General features: G+C 47.5%; 1 pseudogene; it reads left to right on the forward strand.

The window, feature by feature from the left end:
* The first annotated feature begins 5,403 nt into the window (after positions 1–5,403).
* LOC133081939 (spermatogenesis-associated protein 17-like) lies at positions 5,404–8,373 on the forward strand (annotated as a pseudogene).
* The last annotated feature ends 2,413 nt before the right edge of the window (positions 8,374–10,786 follow it).

A 10,786-nucleotide genomic window follows, 5' to 3' on the forward strand; every position in this document is an offset into this window, starting at 1 on the left:
AGACCCGTTAAGTCTTGTGTCTCTTTTTTAGTGTGGGTGATTCAAGGTAAAAATAATTTGTCCTTTGTCTTTTTCATGGCGTGTTTTAGATGATTAGAACCCTAAAAATTTCCCTGACATGGCAGGCCCATGCATCTTCTCGGGTTCTACCTCCCACCCTCTTATTTGCATGTGTCTTACAAGGACAGCTGAGGTACTTGTCACTTGATGCTCACCAGGTCCAATTAGCCTGATGTCAGCAATTTCATCAATATGGTGGACCAGTATGATACTCTGTGAAATGTCAAGAAGATCAAGGCCCCTACAGACTACGCTGGGACAGAGCAGAGAGCAGAGATTCGCCTAACCGTGGGGTAAAATAGTGAATATGTACTGCTGGCCTTCTTGTATAAGGGCAATCTGCTTTTAATCCCACTTACCGATGGGGATTAAAATACGGTAAGTCCCCTACATAGGAACCTTCAAGTTGCGAACTTTCAAAGACGTGCACGTGCGTTCCATCAACATCCGGTGTGAGTGAAATTGCAGCTTGCCCTCTGACTCCTATGGCTGACGATCCTTCAGCTCTACCATCTCCCACCTCCTCTCCCTCCTCCAGTCAGTAACTCTTCTTGCCTGTTCACTTGATGCCAGCCCCTGGATGCCAGCTGTTGTACTGGATTACTATACTTTTCAAGGTACTATACTGTAAGATTAAAATTGTTTTCTTTATTTTTGTGTTCATTTGTTTTTTATGTATTATTTGTGTGAAAAGTATTATAAACCTATTATAGTACAGTACTGTATAGCCGATTGTGTCAGTGGGGTACCCAGGCTAACTTTGTTGGACTGACGAACAAATTGGACTTACGAACGCACTCTTGAAACGGAACTCGTTCGTATGTAGGGGACTTACTGTAATGCATTTTCCAGACCAATAGCCACACACCAAGTGCCAAAGGATGTTCTGGTCTGCTTTAGTAAAGATGGCACATCCAAGCAGTTCAGCCACACCTAGGACGACCACCTAGTTAAGTTTACAGTAAGCAGTCCACAATCATCTTCCACAATTCATCTGGTTTTTGCTGGAGCCACATAGGTGAATTGAACAAGGATGTGATGGGGACCACCACCCTTGCATCCTTTAAGTCTTTGACAGTGGAACTAATTTTGGCAATTCCTCCTCTGTTGCTTCTGATTTACTATCTTGGTTGAGGGAGCAGACAGTTTCAGCATTTTCTACTTGATTTTTTTCTATCAAAATAATTCTTACTCCACAAGTCAGGTACCCATGTGAGGGTTCTTCTAGCTGCTAAAGGTATCTATCCCGATTATATACTTGGGAGCCAGGGAAATGACACGGGATGGGTCCACAGACCCATTAGACCATTGGGCCAGAATTCCACTTATCATCTGACTTCAGTAAGTCCCCACTCTAACAAGAAAACCATGATGGCATTTTGGGTTTCCTGATGTTGATGTAAGTTCATACCCTGTATTCAACAGTTCTCAAAAAGTGTAAGTAGTTCCCTTTTCCTAGCGCAGTTACCGTCACAAATGTCCTTAGGTCCCTTTGGGGAAGGATTGGGAGAACATTTGTCCTACGGAACTGTGGTGGCACCGTAGGGTTCTTCCACAAGGAAACCAGTCTCCCCTTCAATCTGGGCTCTGGGTTTGGAAAGTGACGTAGATCTGGAAACTGAATAAGAAACTGAGGTTTTCACTGTGGTGGCTGACACCCATCTTCTGCTCATAAGCTTTAGATTTTGTTTAAAATTACACTAATCAAGTGACACCTTAGTTATCAATCCACCTATCTGTCCTAGGAACACATGGTCTGTTGGTCATTGTACAGATCCCAGCAGGTATGGCACCCCAGTTGCTAGTCTGACCTTGCTTCCCATTACAATAATGGCCAAGTGTTGCCACCTGGCCTCTGCCATTCTATCAATAGAATCTCATCATCTCTACTGATACAAAGGAACCCAGTTCCATGGTGGTATCTCCTACTGTAACACTCAACCTAGAGAAGACAGCTACCTACAAAGATTCTCAAATATGCCAGTGCCCCTCTCATATATTGCCTGGATGACAGAAGCGTTCTTTGCCCTACGCAAGGAACACAGTCAAATGGTAGGTTTTCTGGTATCACATAATGTATCTGTTCTAACACGTCTCTGAACATTATGCTACCATACCAAGAACATTAGGACAACTCCATCTCATTTATTATAGGCTATTGTCTTGTCCAAGTTTCAAGGAGCATCCCAGCAGAGTATTAGGACCCTTTCCCAATGGTTTTGTCTGAACATTGAATCCCTGGGCACAAGTGAGTGCTACTATTGTCAATAAATTCTCCCCTGTCAATTCCCTGGGTCCACCGTCTTCAATAGCCAACTCCCATCAGCACTGTCACAATTCTTGCTCGCATGTATTAGCCAGTTTCTGCAATTCTCATGCAAGCTACTTTCTTTCAGAACAAGAACTGTACTTCCAAGCTTAGGCTACACTGAGAGCTAACCCTGGTTAGCACCCTGAAGGCAATGAGAGGTAGTGGAGGTTTCCAGAGAGTATGGGGGTTCAACAGTCTCAGGCTTATCCACCCAAATGTCCCCATTCAAGGTCTCCAAGTCCCACTGTTTTCCCATTGAGACCTTGATACAGAAAACTATTGGGGCTCTATTTAATCTCCTTTGCTGCATTGTATTTTGATTTGATATTGGGTCAGATTTTCGTCATGGTCTGCTCTACTGCTGAAGGACACAAGGATCCCTTTAAATGCTTCCCTCTAGTTTTCACAGGCTGTTTTGAATTGATGGTTGGCTGACCCAAGTCTGCCATTTTCTTTACGGCAAGTTTCTCAAAGTAACAAAAGCCAGACAGCCCCCAGATCCTAATGGCTCCTGTTGCTTCACGGTGAAAATCTGAACTCCTGTGCTGCCACTGCACGTCAGAGGTTACCACACCCCTTTGCCCACCAGAAAGGGGGTCCTTATTACCACTGACTAGTTAGAGATCCAGCTCCCAAATCCTATCCTCAGGATTTCTAAGGCCCTTCACAGTACCCACTACCCGGTTCCCCAGAAAGCAGAACCTAAAACAAAGGGTTATATGCATGTATCTTTATTGGGAAACGGGAGCCCGGAGAGCAGGGGTGGGGGTGAGCAGGGGGGCAACATAGGGAAGGAGGAAGAGCCAGAACAAGGATATGATATCTAATTATGCACCATGGTGGGTGACTGGTTGTCTGATGCCATATGACCCTCTGAGAAGCCAAATGAAATATGTCTCGGAACTAGGGGGAGGAAGGGGAGCAGTTACCTGTCATCGCCTCTCCCCATTGGCCAGCTTCCCTCCGTGGGAGCCTAACTGCCCATCATGTGGCACGTGTGCGTGGCAAACAAGCTGCCCTGGACCTCCACGCCACAGTGGCAAAGGAGGCCAGGACAGAGGCGTGCAGCTGAGCACCTGGGCTGAGGTGCTCTCGAGCTGTACCCGCGTGACGTCTGTTGAACCTCCGCACGGAAAGAACTGGAGGAAGAGACAGGTGCGGCTAAGCACATCTGAAATAGCCCTCCCTTCTTCTTCTTTTTCATTCTTTTTAAAAAAACAAAAAACAAAAAAACAGATCTTTCTTCCACGCCTCGTATGGTGCTGGGGCAAGATGCCCAGGAGACATGCGGGAGGGCCTGCCCCTTCTCAGGCTGGAAGCTGGAGCCGGGAATCAGGGACAGGGTCGGGGAAGGAGTTGAACCACCTCTCTTAGGATCCTTTCCAGACCCAGGAAGCTGCTGGTAGGAAGGACCAAGGCCACGAGCAATACAGACTACGGGCCCAGGCACTTCTGCTTACTTCCTGCCACAGGACGGAGGCCACCACTTTCCAAGCCCAGGAACAGTGGGACAGCCAGAAGAAGTAAGAATCCTTTAAGGGAGAATAAAGGAGGGAGGCCTCTGGGGAAAAAGGGGGCAGAGCGGGTCCTGAGAAGTGGGAACACGACCCAGTCAGGGCCATGGAAAGAAATCATCAGCGCCGCCACTTAAAGCCCTGTCCGCTCCCATCTGCAGCTGGGGCTGTGGAGGAAGAGGGGGGGAGGGTTCTTCGGGAGACAGTGAGGGGAAGGAAACTGAGCAGCCGGAAGCGGCCCTTTGGGCCATGGATGAGCCGCTTGCATCCGAGCCCGTGGCCTCAAGCAAATGGATGGAGATCCACAGGCAGGACGCCTTCCATTTGCTCCATCCCACAGTCCCAAGAAACCACAACTGAAAATCAATAATCAGGGACTTCCCTGGAGGCGCAGTGGTTAAGAATCCGCCTGCCAAAGCAGGGGACACGGCTTCGAGCCCTGGTCCGGGAAGATCCCACATGCCGCGGAGCAACTGGGCCCGTGCGCCACAACTACTGAGCCCGTGAGCCACAACTACTGAGTCCGAGCGCCTAGAGCCTGTGCTCCGCAACAAGAGAAGCCACCGCAATGAGAAGCCCTTGCACCGCAACAAAGAGTAGCCCCCGCTCGCCGCAACTAGAGAAAGCCCACACGCAGCAACAAAGACCCAACGCAGCCATAAATAAATAAATAAATAAACAAATTAAAAAAAGAAAATCAATAATCACTAATAAATCACTAATGTTACACAGGCAAAATGGCCATTTCATTATCAGGAACAAGCCCTGAGCAGAGAGCAAGAGAGGTTGGCATGGAGTTTGGCTGGGACAGCGGGTTCTTCCCTCCATCAGGGGCAGGAAATGTCCTGCTTGCTGTTGATCCTACTAGAGAGAAACGCGGTCCCTCGTGGCCACACTACAGAATTTACAGTCCAGAACTTTCTCGAGGGCTCTGCTCCGATTCCACCAGCCTCACTGAGCCCACGAAGTGGCATGGTAGGGCGGTGCCCGTGATGTGGCACACTGCCACGTTTGCTCTTCAGGAGCGAGGAGCCAGTGTGTGGCTATGGCTTCACAGACAATGACGCATACTGGGAAGGAGGGCTTCTGTGGGACAGGGCTGGGGACAGGGGCAGGACGGGGAAGACACTGAGCCCTCCTCAAGGCTCGGTGTGGCGCCATGTCTGGCTTGCTTAGAGCCCCACATCTCTAAAGTGATCACTGTGGCCCTCCCAGCCAGCCAGGCATCTGCCACCGCATCCAGGGGACTTGATTACTAAAGCTGTTTGTTTTGCCGCTGATGCAACGTGACACCAGCCTGTGTGATCTGGCTCTGGGCATCACGCTGCCGGCGCACAGCAATGAGATGGAAATTTGGCTGCTGCAAAAGGCACTGATTTTGCCTTCTTCTCTGAATCTCCTTTCTCTGAACAGCAGGGACATTTCAGTCCCATGTAAAGCACACACTCTCTTCCTCCTGGCAAATGCCCAGTACCGTAATTCCCCATATAGTGCCACCTTGGAAGAGCCTCGGGCAGCATGTCAGGGGCAAGAAGACTGCACTGCATCTTAGGTCCTGAGGTGCTGGGGCAGTGATGAGGTGCCCGGAGAGAATGCACTTGGGTACTGAAGCATCTTCTTGGCCTTGCTTGCCTCTGTGCTCTGGAGAAAGGGCTGGGGAGACGAATGGCCCAGCTCACAGGAAGAGTGGCAAGCCGCTGCCTTGCCCTTTGGTTTTGTTACTCGAATTGCACCAGGTGGCATCTATACTCATTCCGCAAGGCAGCAGTGCTTCCCTGCTGGCAGACACACTGTGCAGCCAGGGGGCAGGATGTGAAGGCATAGCTACAGCTCCAGCACAATTGGTGGCCGCCTGCAACCCAGGATTGGTCTCTCAACCACCAAGGCAAGTGGGGGGACTTTCTGGAAAATGCTGCAGATGGGAGGTCCAAGCCTGTGGAGAGCCAGAAGTGAAGCCCAGAGACGGAAGGGAGCTTGCCCCACGTCCCACACTGGGTCAGGTGCAAGACTGAGCTGGGAACCCGGGGTCTTGCCTCCCAGGCCAGGCCTCTTATCATGTGAAGAAGCTGCCACCAACAGACATCCAGTGTCATTGTCCCCCTCCCCACATACACACATTTATTTGTCCATGTTGCCTGTTGGTGCACGATAGCCATTTCATGTACAGGACTCGCGTTTCCCAGCCCTGTCCCTGGGTGCATGAGCATGCTTTGCACTGGCAAGCATTTTGCAGCAGCAGCTAGAAACTGGCTGTAGCTGAGTGACAGCTGACACCTGACAGATATGAAGTCACCGAATCCTCACTCCAACCCCGTGAGGTAGGTACCCCAATTAGCCCCATTTTACAGAAGAGGAAACGGAGGCACAGAGAGGGAGGCATAAACTGCCCAAAGTCACACAGCTTCTAAGTGGCAAAGCCTGGATTGAAAGCAGGCTGGCCCCTGGTTGCTTGCCTTTGCACTGTGCTACATAATCTCTCACAGGGTCGCACGGTCGCAGGGTTGGTTTGAGGATCTGATGAGTTAATACGTGTCAGGTGCCAGCGCCTGCTGCCAAGGGCCCCTCCAGCTCTGCAGGGCGATACATCTGTTGTCTCTAATGATGAGTGTGAGATGGTTCCTCCCCACCCTCTCAAGAGTGTCCAGCCCAAGTCCAATGCTCTGCACACAGTAGGTGTTCAGAAAAGTCTCCTTTGTGCAGTTCGTCACTCAGACACACAGGCATTCACATATCGCACAGCAGCTCTGCGCCCGGCCCTGGGCTAAAACCTGATACACAACAGCTGGTGCCTGAAATCCAGCGGCATCCAGTCTAGTGGGGAGGTGGGCGGATCCGCAGTTACAGGCCAGGGCTGTAAGGACCCACCGGAGCGGCAGCTCACCCGCCAGAGGTGCTTTCTGTAAAAAGGCAGCCCCTTCTCCTGACCTTGGGGAGGAGGGGCCGTGGTCCATGAAGGTCACACAGGCGAGAACGAAGGCTTCAGCCGAGGCCTGATGGCTGAGAGGAGTGGCCCAAGTGAGCAGGGAAAGGAGGGCCCTCTGGTCCGCGGGGAACACGGAGTGCGCGGCATGGAGGTGTGAAAGAACAATGTGTTTTGGAACAGCCAGTTGTTGGCTGTGTCCACTGCCTGAGTTGTTTTTGCGGGGGCTGAGAGACAAACCCGGAGGGCAGACCGTTGAGCCAGAGGATTATTCTCAAGCCTTAAAATCAAAAGGAATTTGCCCTGCTACGTTTCAGACTTTCCTGGGACCCGTGGTCCCTATTTTCCTTCCAATCTCTCCCTTTTGGAATGGGAATGGCTATCCTCTGCCTGTCCCACTGTATTAGTCAGGGTTCTCCAGAGAAACAGAACCAAGAAGAGATGATAGATAGATACACAGATAGGAGAAAGAAGAGGAGATTTATGATAGAAATTGGCTCACACGGGATGGAGGCCAAGAAGTCCCATCCCCCAGATCTGCCATCTGCAAGCTGGAGACCCAGGAAAACCAGCAGAACAATTCAGTCCAAGTCCGGAGGCCTGAGAACCCGGGAAGCCAATGGGGTAAGTGCCAGAGTCTGTAGGTGGGAGAAACAAGAGCTCTGAAGTTCTAGGGCAGGAAAAGATGGACATCTGAGCTCAAGAGGAGAGAGGGAATCTGCCCTTCCTTCGCCTGTTTCATTTGGGCTCTCTATGGATTGCATGATGCCCACGCACACTGGTGAGGGCAGATCTCTTTGCTTAGTCTACTAATTCAAATGCAAATATCTTCCACAGACACCCTCACAGACACACCCAGAAATAAGGCTTTACCAGCTCTCTGGACCTCCCTTAACCCAGTCAAGTTAGCACATAAAAATAACCTTGGCCAGTGTCCTTGTCCCCACGGTGAGCCACAGCCGCCCCCCACCTCGGCGGGAGACCCTCCAACACTAGCAGATTCCAGGTTTATACAACTCACCATTCAGAAAAGATCCTGATCCATGGGAGCTGTGGTTACAGAGGGCAAAGCCTTTAATGCACTGAAGACCTAAAGTGAAGCCGAAGCACTCTGTCAGCCTTGGCAGCTGGCTGGCTTGCCAAGTGCCTGGTCCTTTCCTCCGTCCGGAATTCTGCCACCCATTGATAGGAAACGATGTCAGGGACCCTTCTGCGATGTCTCTGAAGTATGGGAACAGCGCTACAAGCCTCTGGAACCAACACTGCAAGTGGCAGAACCGATCGATGGGCTAAATGGGGCCAGAGCACAGCTCCAGAGACAGGAGTGGACTCGAAATGTGAATGACAATATGTTTTTGCCATTTTCTTTCTACCATAAAAATAAAAAGTACGTCCCGACAATGCATTTATCAAGCAAGTATGGTCCTGATGCTTATGGAAGTCAACATAGCCGAGATGAAAATCCTAAGAAATGGATCTGTGACAAGGATTTCCAAACTGTATTGCCATCATTTGATCTCCTCTGAAAGTATGGAAAATTGTATTCAAAAGCTGGACAAATTGTATAAAGATATGCATTTTTGCTAAAAGGTTCTTCAAAAAATGCTATAGTAAATAACATAAAAAATCAAATGAGATTGACTTAACTATCAAGCATTTTTTAAAAACCATGCTATAATAATATTTATATGTAATACAGCTCCATATATTTCTTTCATTCTAGTCTAATGGTTTTCAACATTCAAAAATCATGGATTTTCGGGCTTCCCTGGTGGTGAAGTGGTTGAGAACCCACCTGCCAATGCAGGGGACACGGGTTCAAGCCCTGGTCCGGGAAGATCCCACATACCGCAGAGCAACTGAGCTCGTGCGCCACAGCTACTGCGCCTGCGCTCTGGAGCCCGCGAGCCACAACTACTGAGCCCGCGCACCTAGAGCCCGTGCTCCGCAACAAGAGAAGCCACCGCAATAAGCTCATGCACCGCAACGAAGAGTAGCCCCTGCTCGCCACAACTAGAGAAAAGCCCGCGCACAGCAACGAAAACCCAACGCAGCCAAAAATAAATTAAAAAAAAAAACAAAACCCAAATCATGGATTTTGTATTTCAAATCGCTTCTCCAAAATGAACTCAAAGTAGAACTGAAAACTACCTGAAGTACCCTTTCTCTTTAAATTAATTAATACAGTAAATAAATAGTTTTACATAATATAATGAGAAAGTATTGATGGTGTCCAAAAGCTAAAATATTTCTCATTACTGTATAGATACAGTATAGTTTAAAATACTATATTCAATATGTGTGTTATTTAAAGTGCGAGGTGCCTTTAGGGGATTCCAAATAAATAGCGTCTTGGGTCTCTGATGACCAGTTTACAGACTAGAGAAGAACAGAGATACCCACATAAAATTCAAGATCACAAAATAAACTCTCAATGAATGCTGTATTTAATTGCTAAGGCGCTTTAGAGTAGAGAAGTGATTACAATCAAAGGGAGACTAATTGGAGGTATTCTGACATCAGCCAAATTTAAAGGAGATATTGAATGAAGACAGAAAAGATCACTACAGTTGAAGGAAAAGAGGCAGGAATGAGAAATCAGGCTAGTTAATTCCCCAGGGATCCTCCCACACCAAGAACCAGGGGAAAGCTCCGGTCCGTTGGAAAGAACACAAAGTAGATGCAAGCAACTATGTTCCTTAGATTTAGTTAGTATTGCCTCTCCCACGTTTATAACTTTGGATGCTTCAACTGGAAGTCAGTATGTTAAATGTAGATAGAAATGACCACCTTTTAACCCCTCCAAAGGAATACGTGAGGGGAAATATGAAATATTCTGAGCTAATGGAGAAACATACATATAATGCCGAGTGGAATTACAGTTTCAAAGGTTTATAAAATAAGTACCATTACCCACTGGAGCATTTATCTAGTATTTGTGACTCACAGAATGAAGTAGTCTAAATAAAATTTTTCGTATTTGTGTGTGATTGCAGATTTTAATTCAAAGAGACGAGTGTGTAAGAGTGCGTGCACCTTTCCTCTTCATGTTCTTCTCAGAGTTCTGAAGGAAAGGGACAAAGCTATAAATCTGCTGGATGAAGGAAACACTCAGCTGTCCCCAAATGGATCAGTTTGGGAAAAACCTGAGTGACAATCAGGAGATTAACTAACAATTTGGGGGGAGGTGATCTTGTTTAACCGCAGAGTCTATTCTTCATTTGGGTAAAGTTATTGTTTCTGAGTAATTCTTTGTCCCAGACACGATCTACTTGGCACGGGTACCCGGCTACCCATTATGTTTCTTCCAAAACCTTTGAAAAATACATTCATCCATTCTTGCATCATAGTAGTGGCTCATTAAATGCCTTCTCCCGGAGACATACACACACCTTCATTTGCCTCCATGCAAGAACGTGCAGATGAAATCAAGTCTTTCAACACCGTCCCCAGCAATCATGGAGCTGTTGGTAGATATTGCTTGTTGAGCTTTTCTTAGTCACTGCTAATGCACACACTGGCACAGTCTGAATTACTCTGTGAGTCCTTCGGATGTCTGGAAGTCAGCCACCCTTACTGTTACAAGAGTTTACTCTGTCAATGGGACAGCTACATTACCAAGTCTAATTATACACATAAAAAAGAAGGAAAATGTCCACATATCAAGCTGGATATAGAAGCCAAAGTTTAACATAAAAGAGAGGCTTTTAATTCAATATGTCAGTTATCTTTTGCTGTCAGCTCATAGTTTAATTCAAGCACTCGCATTGTGAAAACACTGGGTCAAGAATCCTTCCTCTGAGTGAAAAGTACAATTTTGTTATGGTTTTAACAATATGTTATATGCAATAAGTTTTCTGATCAAACAGAATTTCTGAATTATAATGAAAATATAAATAAAAATAATTTCACATGTGTAAAAAAAAAAAAAAAGATACATCCTGTTCATAATGGCCAAAGGTTGAAAACAACTTGAATACT

This window comes from Eubalaena glacialis, chromosome X (assembly GCF_028564815.1).
Source record: "Eubalaena glacialis isolate mEubGla1 chromosome X, mEubGla1.1.hap2.+ XY, whole genome shotgun sequence".
Lineage (NCBI taxonomy): Eukaryota > Metazoa > Chordata > Mammalia > Artiodactyla > Balaenidae > Eubalaena > Eubalaena glacialis.